Source organism: Palaemon carinicauda, chromosome 18 (assembly GCF_036898095.1).
Source record: "Palaemon carinicauda isolate YSFRI2023 chromosome 18, ASM3689809v2, whole genome shotgun sequence".
NCBI classification, from domain to species: domain Eukaryota; kingdom Metazoa; phylum Arthropoda; class Malacostraca; order Decapoda; family Palaemonidae; genus Palaemon; species Palaemon carinicauda.
This window is the reverse complement of record NC_090742.1, coordinates 33,426,130-33,450,443: the sequence shown is the minus strand read 5'-3', so window position 1 is coordinate 33,450,443 and position 24,314 is coordinate 33,426,130. Positions and strand designations below refer to the sequence as shown.

General features: G+C 44.7%; 1 pseudogene; it reads left to right on the top strand.

Annotated features, from left to right (window-relative positions):
• Nucleotides 1-22,562, top strand: part of LOC137657760 (uncharacterized) — a 153,016-nt pseudogene extending 130,454 nt beyond the window's left edge.
• The last annotated feature ends 1,752 nt before the right edge of the window (nucleotides 22,563-24,314 follow it).

Sequence of the window (24,314 nt, the reverse complement as noted above, 5' to 3'; positions counted from 1 at the left end):
TTTTCTCCTTACGATGGACAGGCATTTTTGGATGATCAGAAAACTCTAAAGTGTCTTCAAAACTTCTCTTTCTCACAGCTCTGTTGGAAGGATGCTTGGTCACAGAAGTGTCTTGTTAGTGCCCTAAGGTAGGAGAAAAACCAAAGTCCTGACCAGTAATGCTTGGTAAAATTTTCTTATAATTCCAGTTCCTGGAACCTTGCATAGACCTTCCTTCCTGAGGGTTGGGGTTTGTTGCAGCATTACTCCCCCGAAACCATGCAGGGAAATCGTTTGAAGACTGAGACTCCGAACGATTGGTCGTCCTGTGCTTTGGTAACTACTACTACTTTGTCTTCCTTGGGGTAGCAGACAACACCTCTGAAGCAGGAGAATTGACAGAAGGAGAGCGGAGCTTCTTAACCTCCTTTCCTTTTTTCAGTGGTCGAGGGTTTTGCATTGGCTGACAACACCTTTGCTACAGCTCAGAGTACCTCAAAAGGAACAAGCTTGTCATCTGGGAAGGCCCTCTCAGACACCTCCTCTAAGAGTGAGAGCCGGAGAGGAGGGAACAGTAGAAGATTTCTGGGATCTGGCAGATATTAGTGCCTCCAGGAGTTTCTCAGCAGACAGGGCACCTTCAATCCCCAGCGAAAGCCACAGCTCACTCAGATCCAAGTCCTTGCAAGGGTCGTCAACAGGAGATGCGGCAGGGGGAGATGGTTGAGAGAGGGGATGTATTGCTCCCACTAGGGTAGGACCACACAGCCGCCTTCTCAGAACTATTTCCGTAGGGTCAGGTGCGTCCCCCTCCCCGACAGATTCCCTCCGAGGATCCAATCCCAGAAGAAACTGCAGAGGAAACAGTACGTTTTGTTTCCAAAGAAGGGGAAAAAAAGAGCTGAAGAGTTGTTTTAGCATCAACTTTGGTATGTCCTCTCATGCCGAGGAATTCCCCTTAGACTTCTTCCTCTTTGCAAACTCAACCGTTGCAAAGGAGGCTACTCCTTGCACTCCTCGCAAGGGAATAATTGCAAGCAGTCATGCCCCTGCAAAAACTAGATAAATATATAATCCAGGGGGTCCACCTCTTGTCTTGCTTATGTAATGGCTGCAACGGCCGCCTTCTTTATGTGGGCAAAGCCGCATGCCTTGGCTTATGGGTAGACATTAAGACATAACAATCACACTGAAAAGAGAAAAAGAAAAGCTTAAACAGCTAAGGCAGAGATACAGCAGCAGAGTACTTTTGTATGCAGCTGGGGTCAAAGTCAAAAGAAGATTGTTCTACTTGTCTAGTGGACTTAACCCTTTACCTGGCAGCCAAGTTTAGTTTACCCTGTTATAAATCTAATGGCTGTTTCAGCTTCACTAGCATCATACTGTATACTCCTATTCAAAGTTGACCACTGTATACATATCCAGTACCTCGCTTATGATAATGATGTTTAGGTTCCATGCTCATTTTCCCCTTGTCTACTCGCAGACTGAATAGCCTGGCCTATTCTTTACATATTCTCCTCTGTCCTCATACATCAGACAACACTGACATTACCAAACAATTGTTCTTCTTCACCCAAGGGGTTAACTACTGTACTGTAATTGTTCAGTGGCTTCAGTCCTCTTGGCAAAGGGTAGAAGAGAGACTTAAGCTACAGTAAGCAGCTCTTGTAAGAGAAGGACACTCCAAAATCAAACCAATGTTTTCTATTCTTGGGTAGTGCCATAGCCTCTGTACCATGGTATTCCACTGTCTTCGGGTAGAGTTCTCTTGCTTGAGGGTACACTCGGGCACACTTTTCTATCTCGTTTCTCTTCCTCTTGTTTTTTAAAGTTTTTGTAATTATTATTTTTGGGCTCAGCCATGTCGTCCTGATGGAAGGTTCCTTTAGGCAGCTTTCGAAGGGATATTTGGCTACAGTGATACTCCCAGAGAATTGACCACAGGTCTCCAGAATTCTAACTCCTGGCGCGATTATTCTTAAAATAATTCCTAAGGATATCACTTAATATCAGGGGACGTATTTCTTGATGCGACACATAGCAATCTTCACCCTGAATAGAGATTTCGCTTTGAGGGGGAAGAGGGGCGAATTTGAAGGGGAGCCATTATCAAGGTTACCCGGTGGATCCCCTCCCAGTACTACTACGGTGTATCTCCCAACTGCTCTCGGTTTTGTTACTATTTCAAGGATTATTAGTATGCAATCTCCAGCATCTTCATCCTCTGGAAAGTTGAGTATTTAATCTTTCCTGTTTATAATTTTTGGCTCCCTTCTCACAGTTAAATTAGCATAATTTAGATGTGTTTAGTGGAGCAGAGCCATCACCGGAGGCAGCCATTTTGGACCGCTGTCGTACGCCATAAATGCTTTATTTAGTTAGTAGTACGACGTCCCCGGTATTTAGCTTTAATGAATTCTAGGTATTTAGGCAAATTATACTAGTGAAGATAAGATCACACATGTAATAGTTCCTCTTCTGTTTAAACGTTTCGATAGTATACGATAGGGCCTCGGTCATGTAGCGTAGCCGAGATCCCGACTCGAGTTAGGCTAACCTAACGCGTTTTAGTATACATTAGTAACGTTATCCCCATTTATCCTCTCGTATCGTTTTATTAATTCAATCGGAGATAGCACATCTAGAATTACTAGCATAATTCGATACTCGTCTCTTTTAGAGATATAACGATAAACCCTTCCTTCCCTCTGAGTGCCGGCTTATGGCGGAAACCCTATCTTTCGGATTGCCATAGAGTAGTGTACTCCGGCTTGACTGAGATAGAGTTTCTGTCTATCCTCTTTGCCGGTGAGTATCCCGGCTTTGAAATATGACAGTACAGTGAACCCTCGTTTATCGCGGTAGATAGGTTCCAGTCGCGGCCGCGATAGGTGAAAATCCGCGAAGTAGTGACACCATATTTACCTATTTATTCAACATGTATATTCAGACTTTTAAAACCTTCCCTTGTACGTAGTACTGTTAACAAACTACCCTTTAATGTACAGAACACTTAATGCATGTACTACAGTACCCTAAACTAAAACAGGCACAAATATTTAAGGTGATTTTATATCATGCATTTCCTAAACATGCTAAAAAGCACGATAAAAAATGGCAACCAATGTTTTGTTTACATTTATCTCTGATCATAATGTAGAAACAAACTGGAGGTAGAGCTTTGCTTATTACCCAGACATATTTCCCTTACTTTTCCCTTAGAACTACATCACATCTTCCTACTTTAGATATATATATATATATATATATATATATATATATATATATATATATATATATATATATATATATATATATATATATATATATATGTATATATATATGTGTGTGTGTGTATATATATATATATATTTATATGTATACACATATACATACCTACATATATACATAAATACATGCATACATATATATATATATATATATATTACTATATATATGGGTTATGGAAAAAATCCGCGAAGTGGTGAATCCGCGATGGTCGAACCGCGAAGTAGCGAGGGTTCACTGTAACTCAGAGTATTCAGTCTTGTTGTCGGCAACTCTACTGATGGGGGATTAGTCATTCCCTTGCCGGTTACACAGTTGCCGGCATAGGAAGCCCGGCTTCCCAAGTCCACAACCGAAAGTGGTAGTACAGTTGCCGCCACCTTCTCCCTTGTGGTCTAGAAGACATGTCTTATATCCGGCAATGTCCTAGGCTGAGGAATCGTTATTCCTCTGCTGCCCAAGCCGGCGCCGGCATAAGAAACTATGGTTCCTTGTTTTGCAGACTACAGTAGGAGGCATACTTGCTGCCTTCTTTCTATGCAAAATATAAGACCCTTTCCATTCCCCTTCTGTCCTTTAGTGATGGTCCGGCTGTCACAACATCTGTGGCCGGTATTCTACAATCTCCCCGCTTGCAGGGGTGATTACGATGCTGGCCGGGCTCCCACAAAGGCGGCTAGATTGCCGCTTCAATCTTCCCCCTAACGGAAGCAAGGCTCCGGGAAAGGTTGTGCCAGCCATGACGGCTGCCGGTGGGAGACCCAATACAACTTTGAGTATTCTTCAGTCCTCTCTTGGACTGCCACCCACAAACCCTGGAACCGGCAGTGCAGCCGGCATGAGATATTGTGGCTGGATGGAAGCTAGAATTAATACATTCTTTCCCCTTCCATTTGAATCCTCATTCTGGAAAGAAGGCAGTAGAGACAGTAGTCCCTACAACCCTAATTATTGTACTAAACTATAATAATACGGTAGCCCTTCTCTCCATTCTTTTTCTCTCTCTGTCGGCTAGTGCTGTCAGGTACTAGCCTAGCCGGCAGTATGCCGGTAGAACTACAGTATAAGACTATACAGTAGCCAGTATTCCTGCAGTATAGCAGATACAGCAGTTAGAAAACTACAGTTTATACTATACAGAAGTATGATTTCCAACATATTCTGTGTATCCTTTCACAGTCCATTGTTGAGACCGCTAAATAATGTTGAAGTGAAGTATTCCTTCAATATTCTGATGTATCCTAGATCATCAGAACATAAATATCTTTACCCTACAGTATTAATATTTCACTTGTGGGGGAGTTAGTGCTAGTATACACTGACTCCAGCTCTATGTTCTAGAGCTATTCCACCCTATATTTCCCTAATAAACGGATTTTGAGCGAAGCGAAAAATCTATTTTTGGGTGAGATGGCCATGTCGTCCTGATGGAAGTTCCTATAGGGTAGCTTCCTTGGGTATATTATAATTACGGCGATATTCCCAGAGAATTTACCTTAAGGTACCCAGAATTCTAACTCCTGGAGCGAATATCCCTAATAAAAGAACCAGGGATATCGCGAAATATCAGAGGATGTATTCTTGACACGCCACATGGCAATCTGCACCCCGAACAGAGATAACACTTCGAAGGGGTCAATTGGCAAGAAAACGAAAACGAGAAAGAAAAAGGAGAGCCGCTCGCAAGGTATCTCTCCTCTCCCGTTTCGTAAGCGTGCATTGCGCCGCTCACGGCGCCATCTGTATTCCTTGTAGCGATACACGAGGTGCTACAGATACTGTATGTAGGGAGGGGACCTACAGCCCTTTAAAAGAAAGGGAAGGGCGGGTCCATCAGGACGACATGGCCATCTCACCCAAAAATAGATTTTTCTCTTCGCTCAAAATCCGTTTTTTGGGCTCAAGCCATGTCGTCCTGATGGAAGTATACCAGAGCATTACTGTATCTGTGGATTTTCAAAACGTGCCGTACTCCCCGGAGGTATTTCCCGGCCAACTAGATCTACAGACCTAAGATGTTACCGTCATACATCTTTTCAACTAACCATAAACCATGTTAGTGCTTCCTGCCCCCTACAGGGAAGAGTCCTACTAGACTCAGGAAAAGTCTCGAAGAGTACATATACCTATGTATGAATAACAGACAAGCCAATATAGTGGTCTCACCCTATATCATGTAAAGCATAGTTTGTAAAGAACCACTGCGTCAATATGAAATATCGACCAGTTCTCCGTTCAATACTGTATTGGACAAAGGTTTATATCCGAGTAGGAGGAAACTTGCATATCCGCCACCGTCCCCTTAGGGCATGGAGTCCTCCCGCCAAGGGAAAGCATAAACCAATGCAAAAAATGCTTGCATAAAGGAACAATCTATTAGAATTATCCCAGATAAATATACATAGTACGTAATGCTAAATTATTACCAATAAATTGACACAGGTGAAGGAGACGCAAGGTTCACAAGAACTAGTTTATTGACAAACAATAAATAAAACAGGTTAACAACAATTATATATATATATGAGAGGAGGATAACCAAAAAATAAGGATAAGCATGATAGTAAACAGAAACTTGTTTATCTGAAAGAAAAACATTAGCGCCACTTTTAACATACCGAGGTATCAAAATTGTAAAAGTCTGTATTACTAATCAGTTACATTAGCGTTGGAAACGCTCGGCACACATGTCTGCACTTATGCTAGGTTCACCTTTGAAAGTGGAACAGTCAACGTGGGCAACCCCGTGCCCTCACACTTAGTTTGTAGAACAGTTTGTAACTACACACTCACCCCGGAATTAATCGTCCCAATTAAATCCACTGTTCCTCACAGAGTTAAACAGCAGGGTTAACGACACAACCCACTGCTACCACAGACCTCTTTAGTTGCTCCACTTGCTTCGCATAGTGACAAAAGAACACTCTGGAAGACTTCCAGCCAGTGTATGAACGAAGATGTTCAAAATCCATACAATTAAAGAAATTTAAGGATGAGGCAACTTTCCTGGGATCGTGACCTGCGGGTGTACTGTCAGGATCCGCTCTGCGAATAAAATATGTGATTTTCGCCCTGAGTTGTTTCAGTGATAAATTTGAGCCTGATGTTTCTCCCCTGAATAGTTGACCACCCCTGAAGTCTGAAGTTCTACGAAGATAGACCTTTAGGCATTCTACTGGACATAGAGATGCATCTTCTTTCAGAGGGCAGATTCTCCAGGGACCCCACCTATTGGTGGGTAACTCGTTCTTGGCGAGAAACGTAGGATCCGGAAACAGGTTCAGTTCTCCCCCATCCAAGAACTGAACACGACCTTCCTCTCTCGAGAGGGCTACAATTTCACTAACCCTTGCCCCGGACGCGAGTGCAAATAGGAAAATAACTTTTTGGGTCAAATCCTTTAACGCACATTCCTCATTGTTCAACAGTGAAGCGAAATGAAGAACTTTATCTAAAGACCATGAAATGGACTTTGGAGGTGCTGAAGGTCTGAGCTTAGCACAGGGTTCGGAATTTTATTAAAAATCTCGTTAGCGAGGTCGACCTGGAAGGCATATAAAATGGGTCTTGTCAAAGCAGATTTACACGTCGAAATCGTGTTAGCTGCTAACCCTTGACCATGGAGGTGGATGAAGAAAGATAAGCAGAAGTCCGTCGAGATCTCTTGCGGATTCTTCGCCTTGTCAAAGGCCACCCATTTTCTCCAAGATGACTCATATTGCCTTCTAGTAGATTTGCACTTATATTCCTCTAGGAAGTCTATGCTGTCTTTCGAAATCCCGAAACGCTTTCTCACCGCTAGGGAGAGAAAATCATGAGCTGCAGGGTCCGGGTTTTCTGTAATGAAGCGCAGACAGTCGACTTCTGGACTCGCTGGGTCAGAACTGGATCTGGTAACGGTAGAAACTTCAGCCGTAGTTCCAATGCCAGAGGGAACCACACGCTGTTCGGCCACTTGTGAGCCACTATTGCCGCTACTCCCTTGAAGGATCTCAGTTTGTTGAGGACCCTCAACAGAAGGTTGTGAGGAGGGAACAGGTAAATCCTGGACCATCTGTTCCAGTCGAGGGACATCGCGTCCACTGCTTCCGCCAAGGGGTCCTCGTACGGGGACACATATCGCGGCAACTTCTTGTTGTCCTTCGTCGCGAAGAGGTCTATCTGCAGTTCTGGGACTTGACTCGAGATGAAGGAGAATGATCCTGCGTCTAGGGACCATTCCGACTCTATCGGTGTGAACCTGGATAGAGCGTCCGCTGTCACATTGCGGACTCCTTGAAGGTGAACTGCCGACAGGTACCACTTCTTCTTTTCCGCCAGTCGAAAGATGGCCAACATCACCTGGTTGAGTGGTGGTGACCTCGATCCTTGTCGATTCAAACATCTCACAATCACCTCGCTGTCCAGCACCAACCTTATGTGGATCGAGCGATGCGGGGAGACTTTCTTCAAGGTAAGGAGTACTGCCATAGCTTCCAGAAAGTTTATGTGAAGTGTCTTGAATAGATTGGACCAAGTCCCTTGGGCCTTCTTCCGATGAGAATGACCTCCCCACCCCTCCTTCGAGGCGTCTGTGTGAATAGTCAACGAGGGGGGAGGTGGCTGAAGAAGTACTGACTTCTTTAGTTGCCTGGCTTGGGACCAAGGCCTGAGAAGAGTACGTAGACGAAGCGGAACTGGTCTTCTCAGATCTCTTCGCGCGTTTGATGCATAACTTCTCCAAACTCCGGTTGCATCCTTTAGCTGTGCTCTTAGCACCGGGTCTGTTACCGAAGCAAACTGGAGAGAACCCAGCACTCTCTCCTGTTCGCGTCTTGATATCCTTTCGGAATCCAGAAGTCTCTTGACAGAACCAGCTATCTCCTTCCTCTTCTTCGTCGGGATGGAGAATCGGTGTGACACTAGGTCCCAGTGGATTCCCAACCACTGGAACTTTTGAGATGGAGAAAGTCGAGACTTTTTTCTGTTGATCTTGAAGCCTAGATACTCTAGGAACTGGATCACCTGCAGGGAAGCTTGCAAACATTCTGTCTTGGATGCTGCCCACACCAGCCAGTCGTCCAGGTAGGCTACCACCTGGATTCCCTTTAGGCGTAATTGTTTGAGAGCTACGCTCGCAAGCTTCGTGAAGATCCTTGGGGCTATGTTTAACCCGAATGGCATGGCTCTGAAGGCGTAGAGTCTTCGATGTAGCTTGAACCCTAGGTAGGGGGAGAGTTGGCGATTGATTGGAACGTGCCAATAGGCGTCTGACAAATCTATGGAGACGGTAAATGCCCTCTTGGGCAGTAAGGTCCTTATGTGTGGCAGTGTTAGCATCTTGAACTTGCAGTTCACTATGAACTTGTTGAGTGGCGACAAGTCCAGAATGACTCTGAGTTTTTCTGAGTCCTTCTTGGGAACACAAAACAGCCTCCCTTGGAATTTGATGGACTTTACCCTTTGGATCACTTTTTTCTCCAACAGTTCTTGAATGTACTCCTCCAGAACGGGGGTGGAGTGTTGGAAAAATCGAGGGCACGGGGGTGGAGTGCTGTACCAGCTCCAACCCAGTCCATTCTTGAGTAGGCTGTGGGCCCAGGGATCGAAGGTCCACCGATCCCGAAAATTCTGAAGTCTCCCTCCTACCGGTATCATCTCACTCTGACTGCTGTCCTGAGGTCTTGCCTCCCTGACCGCGACCACCCCTGATTCCCCTCCCCCTTGAGGGGCGTCTAGACGAGCCTCTGGCTGCTCCTCTAGGCTTTGCTCGAAAGGTAGTTGACTGCCCTTCGAACGTTGGGTTAAATGCCGGAGACTGCGTCAACACGGCTTGGGGTACCCACTGGAATGTGGTCGGGGTTTGTGCCACCATCTGGGGCACTGAAGGCATAGGCAATTGCTGTTGCTGCTGCTGTCTGAATGGCTTGGCTGGCCGAGAGGGTAGCCTAGTCTTCTTAGTCTTCCTCTTTGGTTGGGGACCCTCTTCCGGGGAAGACTTTCTCTTGAGAGATAGGCCCCACTTCTGGAGAAGGTTTCTATTCTCCGTGGCGGCCTTATCTACAACCTCCTTGACCGCTTCGCTAGGGAAGAGGTCTTTGCCCCAAATGTTGGAGGAGATTAGTTTCCTTGGCTCGTGCCTCACCGCAGCCAAGGCGAACACAAACTCCCTACAAGCTCTCCTCGCCTTGACGAAGCTGTAAAGGTCCTTCGTCACTGTGGCCAGAGGAGTCTTAGCCACTACCATGAACATCTCATGAACCTTGGGGTCACTTGCCATTGTCTCAAGAGTGGTTTGAAGAGACATTGAGGCAGCCAGTCTTTCTTTCGTCTCGAGCTGCCTTCGCAAAAGAAAGTCAGACAGCTTGGGGAGGTTCTCACCGAACTGACGTCCGGCAATATCAGCCTCCAACTTCCCGACTGAGAAGGTAAGATGGACGTCCTTCCAGTCCTTGTGGTCCGTGGGTAGGGCCAAAGACAAAGGTTTATACTCCTCCAAGGAGGGCATGGCTTACCAGCCTCGACTGCTTTTAGCACAGCCGCAAACCCTTTCTGCATAAAGGGGAAGGCTCTAGCAGGAGAGCACACAAAGGAAGGGTGCTTCTTACTCAAAGCAGGTACCTTTGAGTTTGTGAAGCCCCTCTCTTTCATCGAGCACGATAGCAAAGCTTGACCCTTAGCATGGTCCATAACTATGACCTCCTTCGGCTCTGTCTCCTCCTTTGAGGCTGGTTCCTTCCTCAGACGGACATAACAGTCCGGATACGACCCCTTGCTGGGCCAGAATTCCACCTCCTCAAGGGGAACTGAGCCCAACTTCTCCGAAATGACGATCTTTCCGGTCGTCATAGGCATGTGCTCAGCATACCTCCAAGGGTTAGCATCTGAGCACAAGGGAAGGTCTTTCACGCTGAGCCTCTTCTGGGGCCCACGTGATGCTGCAAGTCTCCGCATCTCCAGCTCCATTGCAGCCGCCTTCTCATTATTCTCCCTCTGCATCTGTTGGATCATTCCAACGATGGAGGAAAGGGTCTTTCCCAGCTCTTCTGGGAGAGAGGACGATGTTGAGGGAATAGGTTCAGGGGCCTGAACCGGAGTAGCCGACACCTTGTCGGCCTCTTCCTCTTCAATGTCTGAAGCCTGATCTTCATCCTGGTCTTCTGCCAGAAGGTCCTCTTCCAGACGCTCGGACACCTCCGACTTCCTGTCGTCCAACTGGATGTCCTGCAGGGCGACCGCGACTTCAGCAACCACAGGGATCTGACCTACCGGTATCTCCACTTGAGGCTGGGGAATCACTGCCTCAGCTGACGCTCTGGGGAAAAGGTAAGCCCTCATCTTCTCACTTGGAAGATAGGGCCCAGAGGTGTTCTTCTGGAAACCCCTTACCCAGGTACGAAGCTTCTCCCTTGCTGCATCCCTTGACTCCGCCGTCCTAGGGGAATCAAAAGCCTCAGCAACCAGGTTTGTGCACACGGTACATACCTGCGGGTCCCAATACCGGAGATCACCTTTGGAGACTGCGCATGCTGCGTGCCTCCTACACAAATCATGTCCGCAGAAGTTCTTGCTGCGGACGTTGCAGAAAACGCTTCCACACTTCGGATGGTCCTCCTGTGAAGAGAAGAAATTTCTATGAGTATCAAGTGAATTACGTATCACTGGATATACATAGCTTAGCATAAATAAACAGAAAGGAAAGACACACACTTGTGTTTCCCGCACAGTCAATTGCTGCAACCTTCCAGATAATAAAATCGTATGGTTAATCTATCTTAGAGCAACCAATGAAAAATTTCCAAAGGAAACAGGTGTAGCTCACACCTAAAAGATGATTTTAAAATGCCGGATAGTAGACAAGAAAGAACTCACTTTCTTTATCTGTAAGGCAACACCAAAGGGCTGTGCAAGACAACACAAAAGTGTTAGAAAACACAGTGTTGTAACAATACTATACTATAGTTTTCTCCCTACAGTATATACTATACTGAAGAATACTGGTTACAGTATAGAAGGTAATGTGCCGGCCGGCACACTTGCCAGCACACATCTTAACTAGATCTAAAGTATACTACTTAAGAGCTATAAGGTGGCAGAACGCTGGTTCAAATGCATGTGCCGGCCGGCAACTACACAAGGTAGCACCCGGCTGCCGGCCACCACTCGTAGCGACCGGCAGACAATGGCGTGATAAGAGCCGGCCGGCAAAGGTATACAACCGATGCCGGCCGGCAGCAAAAGAACCAGAGAACTCCGACTGCTCGGCTGCTGGCCACTTAGGCCGGCAGCCGGCTAGGGTACAACACTAGAAGAAAACAGAATGGATGCCGGGATAAGAGACTGTACTACCTCATAGCCCGGCAACCCGAAAGAGTGCACATAAGGAAGGGGAGAATATAATTTCAGGCTTCCTGACCAATGCCATCTGGCTCTACAGACAAACATGGATGAGGGACCAAGAGAGATCCGGGCAGCACTCAAAGCAGAAGACCTTTGCCGGCCGGCCGGCAAGGGACTGAGTCAACCCCACATCCTAACCTATGCTAGGTACAGATGTAGAATGACGGACAGTAATGCAATGGCTAGGCCATTACAGAGGAAAGAGGGGGGAAAGGGCGAAGAGGGTCCTACCAACCTTGCTTTAGTAACGAATCACCCGCAGCCAAGAAAACTCATCTTAGCCTAGGGGAGATCCGAGGAGGGAGGCCAGCAATACTTGCCAACCCCCACGGAACCAAAGCAAGGAAGGTGTTGCTATTCCCAGAAAAAGGATCTTATCCTCGACACCGAGAACAGCAACACTGGACTAGTCTGCTAGATCACAAGAAGAAGGAATCATCTCGTACAGAAACCTTCGAAAGTGACCTAAGGAGGCTAAGCTTCCTATGTCTGCGTCAGTCTAGCAAGGGAGTCTCAACCACAAGCCAGACATAAACAGACTCAGACTAAGAACTCTGATGTTCTGCCCCCTCTCTGAAGCCAGACTTACTGGAAACAGGAAGGAACAGAAACACCCTAATATAGTTGTATCTAAAGTCAATTCAGATAAACCACTAGGATTAAGCCCAAGGCGTAAACAGAGGGAAAGGGATTGCACACCTTCTCCGAAGAGAAGAGAGCAACCAGGGAGTGTGAGAAAGTATACTAAGGCCCCATAGACAACCTAGCCTAGGCGCCAAGAGAATCGATTACCTAAATCACCGAAACTCACTCGTATACTATCTTGGAAGAAATCAACATAATCTTAAATGTATAAAACTGCCTAAAGCTTCAATAAAATTTTAAAACACTCGGAAATCTGAATATCATGCAGGAAAGTACTAGGGCCAAACGACTAGGCTACACGGTCTAGCGTAGGCCAGAATCGGCGAATCCTTCGCCAAGACAAACAATACTAAAAGCATCATATAAAGAAATCCTATGTAACGCTAAACAGCTAAAATTATTAAAGCGAAACAGCCGGGAACGTCGCTCTGGCTAACTAAATAACTCATACCTAGCGAGCGACAGCGTCCAGGACGCCTCTGGTAGGCAACAGCTCTTGTAACAAAGATATTACTATTAATCACTTTTAAAATGACCAAGAGCCTACATTTATACATAAAAGAAATAATACTCAACTTATCAGAAGCAGAAGAAGTTGGAGAAAGCATAATTAATTGATTAAATCCAAGAATTGCGAGAAACACAGGGAAAAAACACCGAGTTGTTGAGCTACGCAAAAAGGAATACAGATGGCGCCGTGAGCGGCGCAATGCACGCTTACGAAACGGGAGAGGAGAGATACCTTGCGAGCGGCTCTCCTTTTTCTTTCTCGTTTTCGTTTTCTTGCCAATTGACCCCTTCGAAGTGTTATCTCTGTTCGGGGTGCAGATTGCCATGTGGCGTGTCAAGAATACGTCCTCTGATATTTCGCGATATCCCTGGTTCTTTTATTATGGATATTCGCTCCAGGAGTTAGAATTCTGGGTACCTTAAGGTAAATTCTCTGGGAATATCGCCGTAGTTATAATATACCCAAGGAAGCTACCCTATAGGAACTTCCATCAGGACGACATGGCTTGAGCCCAAAAAGGAAATTTAGAAAATTAATATTGAGGGAGGTCTCAGCAATTGCCTGGACAGGAAACACAGATATGTGTCTTTCCTATTTATTTTCTAGCTTACTATCCTAAGCTATAATTATAATAGTAATATTTACAATTAATGCATGTGATTTATTTATCAGTATGATAAATTACCCCATACTCATTTCACTCTTTCTTTCCTTACAGGAGGAGCCCAAGGTGAAGTGTGCAGTCATGTACTGCAACCACAAAAGTAGGAACTTTTGTGGCCACAACATGTGCAGGTCTCATGCCCCCTGCTCCATCGCAACTGCAACCCTGAGGTACTGGGACCCGAAGGGTTGCAACGTCTGCTTGGCCTTCATGACCGAGGGTTTCGGCGATCTCAAGACGACGGAGTCGAGGGATGCTGTGAGGGAAACGCTTCGGAAGTGGGTAAGAGGGTTCCAGAAGAACTCTCCAGGACCTTACCTACCAAGCGACACTATTAGAAGCCTTCTGTTCCCTAAGGCAACATCTGATGCGGTCGTGCCTCAGGTATGGCCCGAGCCTCTCTGCATACAACTGGGGATAGAGGCCGACATCAATAAGGCTTTAGAAGGCATGGACATCCATTAGGAAAGGATGTCAGAGGTGTCCTCGGACACTGAAAAGGATCTCCTTCAAGAAGACCCTGAAGAAGAGGTGGCCCAGCCACCCGAGGAGGAAGAAGAATCCGGATCGAAAGAGACGGAAGACCCTCTACTGTCTGTGACGGCATTTCAGCCTGCGCCGTCAACCTCTTCGGCCCCAACCCCTCAACCAGACCCGCAGTTTCCCACGGGCCAAGCGTTCATGGCGCAGATCCAGCAGATGATGGAAACTATGCGCAAGGAACAGCTAGAGGTGAAAAAGGAAGTCAAGGAAGCACACCGCGCAATTGCTTCTCGCGGCTCCTACAAGCGGCCCAGAGTCTCTGACTTGCCTCAATGCTCCGAAACCAACCCCTGGAGGTATGCAGAGTTCATGCCCATGATGAATGGGAAACTCTACGTCTCGGAGAAGATGGGGGCCATACCCCTCGACGATCTCCAATTCTGGCCGAGCCTTGTGGCTTACCCGCAGTGCTTCATCAGGCTGAAGAACGAACCTGCGTCTAAAGAAGAGACAGAACCTAAGGAGGTCATGGTCTTTGACCATGACAAGGCACAGGCTCTCTTGACAATTAGCCTGAAGAAGGCAGGATATACAAACTCCAAGGTTTCTGCGTTGAGCAAGAAGCACCCTACCTTCCTCCAGAGCTTTTCCCTTTACATCTAAAGCTCTCCACTGCGTGCTAAAGGCAGATGATGCGGGCAAACCATGCCCTATGCTAGAGAAGTGTAGACCATTGTCTCTAGCCCGGCCTACGGGTAAGAAGGACTGGAACGAGGTCCATCTAACCTTCTCGGTCGCTAAGTTTAGATGCAGATATCGCAGGACAGCAGTTCAACGAGAACCTTCCGAAGCTGTCGGACTTTCTTCTGAGAAGAGAACAGGAGACAAAAGAGAGACTAGCCGCCTCTCTGTCTCTCCAGAACTGCATGGAGATGTGTGCAGGCATCTCAAGCATCCCAGACATATACACAGTCTTAGCCAGATGCACATGGCTACATTAGTCAAGGACATGTATGCTTTTCTGAAGGCCAGGAGGGCTTGTAGAGAGTATGTGTTTGCCAATGCAATGGTCAAGCACGAGCCCAGGAAGTTGATCACTTCCTGTATCTGGGGCCAGGACCTCTTCCCAAAGGAAGCAGTCCAAGAGGTGGTTGCTAAAGCCGCCACGGAGAATAGGAACTTTCTCCAAAAGTGGGGCATGTCTTCCAAAATGAAATCCTCCTCTGATGCTGGTCCCCAACCCAAGAACAGGAATACGAAGAAGCCACGAGTGCCTCATAGACCTGCGCAACATCCCACTGTTACCATGACCACAGTGCCCCAAATGGTTGCCCAGCCGCAAACCACTTTCCAGATGGTGCCTCAACAGTTAGTAGCCCAGTCACTAGCCTTTAACCCAGGCTTTGAGAGGCACACCACTACCTTTCGCCCAAAAGGTAGAGGATCTAGACGGGGCTCCTCAAGAAACCCCTCAAGAGGTAGAGGAGGACGTGGTCAGGGTAACAAACCCTCCGAATCATCCAAGCAATGAGATGCTCCAGGTAGGAGGAAGACTCCTCCACTTTCGGGATCGTTGGACCTTCGATCCCTGGGCCCACAGTCTAATCAAGAATGGATTAGGATGGAAATGGAACAGAACTTCACCTTCCTTTCCTCAATTCTTCCAACACTCCACCCCCTTATTGGAAGAATATACCTTAAAACTCTTGAACAAAAAGGTTATAAGGAAAGCAAAGTCCATCAAATTCCAGGGAAGGCTGTTTTGTGTTCCCAAGAAGGACTCGGACAAACTCAGAGTCATTCTAGACTTGTCTCCACTCAACAAGTTCATCGAGAACAAGTTCCGGATGTTAACCTTACAACACATAAGGACCCTGTTACCTAAAGGGGCGTACACAGTTTCAGTAGACCTAGCAGATGCCTACTGGCACATTCTAGTCAGCCGCTCCCTCTCTTCCTACCTAGGAGTCAAGTTACAGAAGACAAAGTATGTCTTCAGAGCCATGCCCTTTGGACTAGACTTAGCCTCAAGGATTCTCACGAAACTTGCGGACACAGTCGTACAACAGCTACGCTCAGAAGGCATTCAGGTAGCAGCATACCTGGATGACTGGCTGGTGTGGGCAGCATCCAAGACTGCTTGTCTGCAGGCAGCCACGAAGGTGATCCAGTTTCTGGAACATTTGGGCTTCAAGATCAATTACAAGAAGTCTTGCCTCTCTCCAGCTCAAGAGTTTCAATGGGTGGGAATCCATTGGAACTTGCAGTCACATCGCCTCTCCATTCCACCGAAGAAGAGGAGAGAGATTGCGGGTTCTGTCAAGAGACTACTGAGATCCAACAATATTTCAAGACGCCAACAGGAAAGAGTACTGGGCTCTCTCCAGTTTGTGACAGTAACAGACCCAGTGCTAAGAGCACAGCTAAAGGATGCGTCAGGAATCGGGAGAAGATACGCTTTAAATGCTCAAAGAGATCAACATACACCGACACCGACCTTTCTACGATCGCTTCTGAGGCCGTGGTCGAATGTCAAGAGCTTAGCAAGGACTATTCCCTGACAACCACCTCAACTGTCAGTAGTCATCCACATGGATGCCTCACCGGAAGGATGGGGAGGCCATTCCCATCAAAGGAAAGTTCAAGGGACCTGGTCACACCAGATCAAGACCATTCACATCAACATTCTGGAGGCCATGGCAGTCCTCCTGACGTTGAAGAAACTATCCCCTCACAGATCAGCCCACGTCAAGTTGGTCTTGGACAGCGAAGTGATAGTGAAATTTCTGAACCGACAAGGCTCGAGATCGCTTACATCAACCACGTGATGTTGGCCATTTTTCGCTTAGCAAGGAAGAAAAGATGGTACTTATCAGCAGTTCACCTACAAGGGTTCCGCAATGTGACGGCAGACGCTCTATCCAGGCGAAAGCCGATAGAGTCAGAATGGTCCCTAGATGCAGACTCATTCTCCTTTATCTTGGAAAAAGTCCCAGAACTGCCGATCGACCTCTTCGCAACAAGCAACAACAAGAAACTACCTCGATACGTAGCCCCATACTAGGACCCTCGGGCAGAAGCGATGGACGCCATGTCCCTCGATTGGAACAGATGGAATTATATCTATCTGTTCCCACCAACAAATCTCCTGCTGAAGGTCCTCAACAAGCTGAGATCCTTCAAGGGGACAGCAGCAGTGGTGGCCCCCAAATGGCCCAAGAGCAATTGGTTCTCTCCAGTGATAGAACTGAGGCTGAGGCTGTTTCCTCTACCGAACCCAGTTCCATCCCAACTGGTTCAGAAGTTGACTGTCTACGCTTCATCATTGAGAACCCAAAACCTACATCTCATGATTTTCCTGCCTTAGCAGTCAAGAAAAGGTTTGGGATCTCAAAAGACAACATTGACTTTATAGAAGAATACAAGTCAAAGTCAACCAGAAGACAATATGTATCATCTTGGAAGAAGTGGGTCTCCTTTGTCAAAATAAACAAGCCAGCAGAAATCTCGATAGACTTCTGCCTGTCCTTCTTCATCCACCTTCATGAGCAAAGCCTGGCTTCCACCACGATAACTACGTGTAAGTCAGCTTTGACTAGACCTCTTCTATACACCTTCCAGGTGGACCTGTCGAACGAAATCTTCAATAAGATTTCAAAAGCATGCGCTAGACTTAAACCAGCAACTCCTCCGAAGCCCATATCATGGTCTTTGGACAAATTCTTGCACTACGCTTCAAACTTGAACAATGAAAATTGCTCCCTAAAGGATCTAACACAGAAAGTGATATTCTTGTTCGCTACAGCCTCAGGGGCTAGAGTTAGTGAAATAGTGGCCCTATCTAGAGACAAGGGCCATATTCAGTTCACAGAAGAGGGAGAACTGAATCTTTTTCCCGATCCTACCTTTCTCGCCAAAATCGAGCTACCCACCAAAAGGTGGGGTCCTTGGAGAATCTGCCCTCTGAAGGAAGATGTCTCTCTATGTCCAGTAGAGTGTCTTAAGGTCTATCTTCGAAGAACTTCAGACTTCAAGGAAGGACAGCTTTTCATAGGCGAAACCTCAGGATCAAACTTATCCCTAAAACAACTGAGGGCAAAACTCACCTACTTTATTCGCAGAGCGGATCCTGACAGTACACCCACAGGTCACGATTCGAGAAAAATTGCTTCCTCGCTGAACTTCTTTCAGCATATGGACTTTGATAGACTCCACTCATATCCATCCATATACCAAAGGATGGAAATCCTCTAGAGTCTTTTATAAACATTATGCGTAGCAAGTGCATGAAATAAAACACTTTGTGGTGGCGGCAGGTAGTGTTATAAAACTTGTCGTCTAGTGCTGCGATGAACAGTGAACTGTTTGGGACTTGACAGTGTAAAGGGTGAACTGGTATTAGCACCCTTGAGTGTAATATCTTTTATTGAGGATCGCTATGGTGATCCTTGGACTGTTCTTTATAGGTGTAGAATCTAACCAATAACACCAGTGCTGTGTGAACATTCGTACATAGTGTTAAAACATATACAACATCTAAGTGAAATCAATCTAAGAATTTCACATTTTTTGAGTGGCAACTGTGACATACTAATATATATTTCTTCCCTTACAGGTTATAAATATATATATACTTTGAAAATGTTGTTTATGTAAAAGATTCTATTTTAATACATTCGTTGTATTTATTTTTGTTTATACAAATAAATACATAAAATGTATTTGCGTCTTATTCGGCCTACAAGTATTCAAATAAATTTTTCCAGAGTCTTTTATTTTCCTAAAATAAAAATACTTGAATATATTCCTATGTGTGAACAAACTGGTCATAGCTAAAATTCCACCTTGTTCCCACGAATACAACCTTGACGCTTCTATAGTCAATATTGACATACCTCAGTTAGTTCCGAACTTAGTGGATATGACAAATAACGGTAAGGTCATATATTCATTTGGTCTTGGAGGCCATGTAAGTATCTGAGTCAAGGTAAAGGCACTTATACAAACACACAGATATAGTATTTTCAAGTAATTCTCTGGTAAACTTACATCAAGATGACATGGCTGAGCCCAAAAAACGGATTTTGAGCAAAGCGAAAAATCTATTTTTGGGTGATATGGCTCTGTCGTCCTGATGGACCCTCCCTCCTTTCTTAAAAGGAGTATACATCTATGTAATAAAGTCCCTACCTGAAACTACTCTATCTGCAGCTATCCATACTTAATTGCAACAAGGAATAGTACGCCGTAGTAGTACTGGGAGGGGATCCACCGGGTAACCTTGATAACGGCTCCCCTTCAAATTTGCCACTCTACCCCTCAAAGCGAAATCTCTATTCGGGGTGAAGATTGCTATGTGTGGTATCAAGAAACACGTCCCCTGATATTATGCGATATCCTTAAGAATTATTTTCAGGATGCTCGCGCCAGGAGTTAGAATTCTGGAGACCTGTGGTCAATTCTCTGGGAGTATCACTGTAGCCAAATGTCCCTTAGAAAGTTGCCTAAAGGAACCTTCCATCAGGATGGCCTGGCCATATCACCCAAAAATAGATTTTTTGCTTTTCTCAAAATCCATTTATTATTATCATTATTACTTGCTAAGCTACAACCCTAGTTGGTAAAGCAAACGGGAAAAATAGCCCAGGGAGGAGAGGACAGAAGGAAAAATTAAATATTTTAAGAACAGTAACAACATTAAAATAAATATTTCCTATATAAACTATAAAAACTTTAACAAAACAAGAAGAAGAGAAATTAAAGAGAATAGTGTGCCCGAGTGTACCCTCAAGCAAGAGAACCCAAGACAGTGGAAGACCATGGTACAGAGGCTATGGCACTACCGAAGACTAAAGAACAATGGTTTGATTTTGGAGTGTCCTTATCCTAGAAGAGCTGCTTACCATAGCTAAAGAGTCTCTTCTACCTTTACCTAGAGGAAAGTGGTCACTGAACAATTACAGTTTAGTAGTTAACCCCTTAGGTGAAAAAGAATAGTTTGTTAATCTCAGTGTTGTCAGGTGTATGAGGACAGAGGAGAATCTGTAGAGTAGGCCAGACTATTCAGTGCACAGTATGTGTAGGCAAAGGGAAAGTGAACCGTAACTAGAGAGAAGGATCCAATGAATGAAGTACTGTCTGGCCAATCAAAGGACCCCATAACTCTCTAGCAGAAGTATCTCAATAGATGGCTGGTGCCTTGGCCAACGTACTATTTTATTTTACTGTTGTAACTGTTCTTGAGATATTTAATTGTTCATTACTTCTCTCTTAGGTTATTTATTTCCTTATTTCCTTTCCTCAGTGGGCTATTTTCCCTGTTGTAGCTCTCAGGCTTAAAGCTTTCTGATTTTCCAACTGGAGTTGTAGCTTAGCAAGCCATAATGATGATAATAATATCCATAGCAAAATAACGCTTAGGTGGTTGAAGAGGAAAGATATCTTCGTTTTCCTAATTGATAAGTTTTGCAGATGTAAATAAACACCCAGATAATCCTTGTCTTTAGCATTAGTAATGGTTCTCAACTTTTAACTTGTAACATGTCACCAGTTGGCCGACAAATTCAGCATAGACGTGCTGCGACGAATCCAAAAAGAGCCTGAACCCTTGGTTTTCTCGTATACACAAAGAGTCTATGCCTTGCACATTGATGTACCTGCCTTAGGGCAGAAAAGACAATAGATTTCTTTTATACATCCTGTCACTTTCTCCATTTTATCCTTTAAATGGAGCCACACCGTAGTTTAACTCCAAAAATTTTTTTAATAAAATGAATGTCTGTATAATCATAAAAAAAATTGATTTGGTTTTGGAGCATAAAGTGTGTACTATACGTATACTGATTGCCATAATGCAGATATCATGTACTGATTGGTCTAGAGGGCTTTAAGAAATTATACGGCTACAGAGATGCAGGGCATTCTCATCTACAGTATATTAAAGCTGTGACTCCCCATTGTTATTAGTATTATCATTACAAGCTAAGCTATAACCCTAGTTGGAAAAGCAAGATGTTATAAACCTAAGGGCTCCAACAAGGAGCAAGACTGATAAAAGGTGTCCCACCTAGAGAAAGGATCACCCCTATACTAATCGATTTACACTGACTGCTGATTAAAGCGAGAATTGAATTTAAAACATGTACAATAACCCACCAAGTTATCAGAACCGGGTGTTCAAAATACTTGAGAGAATTGCTACATATTGCGCAGCCAACAAATCATGTCGACATGGGAATAGTTACAGATGGCTTCAAACTGTTGGAACCTACATTTATGTCTACTTTAGGCTCCAGAGCCTTTAAATATTCGAATGATTAAAGACGTTAAGGCTTTCAAGAGGAAACTGAAGACCTTCTTATTTCTTGAGTCTTTTGACAGTGACGATTTAACAGTAAGTGAACAATATGCGATATGAAACGTTAAATACTCTGAACGAACAATGTAAAACGACAGTGGAGGTCCTGTAGAGAGTGGGGTTCCCCTGCTGTATGGGACCGGAAAAGCAGCCATCAAAGTAAAGTAAAGTAACAAGGAAAAATAGCCCAGTGAGGAAAGGAAACAGGGAAATAAACTACGAGAGAAGTAATAAACAATCAAAATATTTTAAGAACAGTAACAACATTAAATCCCATGTATTAGAACTACGAAAACTTTTAAAAAGCAAGAGGAAGAGAAATAAGATAAAACAGCATGCCTGAATATACCCTCAAGCAAGAGAACTCTAATCCAGGAGAGTTGAAGGCCATGACACAGAGGCTATGACACTACCCAAGACTAGAGAACAATGGTTTCATTTTTTAGTGTCCTTCTCATAAAAGAGCTTTTGCCATGGTTAGATACAGTATTTATATTATTTTTATTATTGAAAATGTTAATGGAAAAGAGAAGTCTTTATTTTATGTGAGATAAAGATATCCTATTCAGATTTGGTCTACCATAGATTACGAATAATTCCATAAAACGTTAATTGTGTTTGGGAGGAGAGTTTTGTTTTATTTATCAGTTTTTCTTATGGTCAGTCAACATTTGTTTTATTCTTTCTTTTGTTAACTTAATGACATATTTTTACTTTAAAATTATATTGAATTTCAGGTGAGCGAGGACGAATCCAGAGAGATAGGAGAAGAGGTAGCCATTAAGGTGTTGCCGTGGACAGCAACTGCTGTTCGTTTTGTTACACATCATGATGTATTTTATGAGGGACTTGAAGCTGCCCTAGCTAAATTAAAATATGTGATCATGGAAATTGATAGTAAAGTTAGGTAAAGTAACTCGATTTCCTGTTATATTGGCATTTCGTAGACTTTATTAACTGATGAATTTTTCTATATTCAAATAGATTTTGATTGCTCAAGGGGGAGACCTTTGAAATCTGCTCTCCAAAGTTGAAAGATTGAATTGGTAGTTCTCTGAGAGGCTGCAGACCTCAGGTTGTTTCCTGTTACTTAAATATATATGTATTCTTAGTGTTTTATTTTGTTTGACAATTTTATAATTGTTATATTTAGATTATATAGAATAGTATTTCCAAAGTCGCAGTTGTTATAGTAATGTAGTTATGTACAGTAGTTAATATGGCTGAATTTAATTGTAGTTTCTTAGTATTAAGTTTGTAATAAAATGTGAAACTGTTTTGTTTTTTATGGAAAATGAACATCTTTGTTATTTTTGTAATTTTTAAAGAAGTAGTAGCTGTAGTGAGAGAAAAATCTAATGCATGGCGAAGTAGTAGGGATTTAAGTACAGAAAATGTTTTTAGAAAATAGATAGAGACCTTTCTTTTACTTCACCCTATTGTAAAGTTGACCTTATATGGTAGACTTAGAAAATCTTAACCTGAACTTTGCCTAGATCTTCATTTTACCCTCTAAAGGGTTAGCACTGTCAGTGCACTTCATGCATTATGCTCCACACACCACAAAAGGGTCTTGGCAGCAACCATTCGACCTGTAGCTGATCCAATTTTTTAGAATTTTACTTTATATCTATGAACCTCCCCATATGTTCATATTGCTTCTCTGTAAGCTTGGTTTTATATACACCTATTTTTTACAAGTAAAAGTTTTCTTTCCATTAGACTTATGTCGCTAGTTAAAAGGTTAGACAATCTAGTGGTTAATGGCAACCATTGATGGCTTGTTCAAGCCACAGAACCTTTTTCTTTTCAGTTTCTAAGTCGACTTTAGATTGACGACATTCCCTAAGTCAAGATTGTTAAATTGTATACAAACCTTTTGCTATTTATAGGGGTATTACTTTCGGCAACGCTGAAAACTAGCCAAGACAATTTAAGTAAGGGATGACTACCCCCGTCCGCTAGTTAACAGAAGGGGTTGGGGTAGACCGGCTACCCCGCTCACTCACACCCGTCGGGTGAGTAACCACTTTTGCTTTTGGCTTGGTAGAGTGCAGACGTGCCGTCTCTCTCTCTCTCCCGTTAACTCATTAAACTGCCTTGACTTTATTTGCTTTTCCTTTCTCTTTTGTGCACGGTGTGTGTGTGTTTATTGTCTCGCTATGCGGGCATGTCCTGGTCGCGAGGGCCGCAGCTGCGGTACCTTCATGTCATCTGTAGAGACGGACCCTCACCCCTTGTGCCCGGCTTGCCGGGGTTGTCAGTGATTTCGGGACGACACCTGTTCCGAGTGTCGGCTTGGCCTGCCTCCCAGTGGGAGAGGTTTGGGCATAAAAGGATAAAGAAGTCTGAGCGTGAATCTTTGCCTTCAGGGTCTTCCTCGAAATCTAAAAAATCGCGGGCTTCTGCTTCCTCTACGCCCAAATCTCTGTCTGAAGCTGCTTCTCTGCTGGGCCCTTCCAGGGTATGGCCGAGTAGCAGCGCAAGGCTTGTGACTCCAGGTCAGCCCTGTGAAATAGGCGAAGGTGTCGGCTCCCTAGTGAGTTGGCTCCTTCCCTTCCCCCAGGGAGCGTCTGTTCCTTTACAGATCTTGTGTCCTTTTGGCCATTGCTGGGCGTCGATGACCCCCCTTCAAAGGAAGCTCTCTTCGAGCGCCTTCAAAGGGGAGCGGAGAGAAGGCGGTCATCTCCTTCCTCCGCAGAGGTTGATCCTCCTAGTGTGGGTGCAGGCGTTTCTGCCTATTGGTCAGGCTTAGAGTCTCCTTTTGATGCCGAGGTGTTAGCTAAAACACCAGAGGCATGGCAGGGCTTTCTCCAAGGCAGGTTTCCCCTTCTTGGGAACATATCTCTCGTTCACGAGAGAGTATCGCCTCTGGATCATCAGCGATCTCCTTTCGCTTATGGTGCTCCTCCAGGTGTGGAGCGAGAGCCTGTCTTAAGCGACGTTCTACTTCGGGGGAACTCTCCTCCCCTGCAGAGGATTTATCCTTAGATCTAGATCAGTCT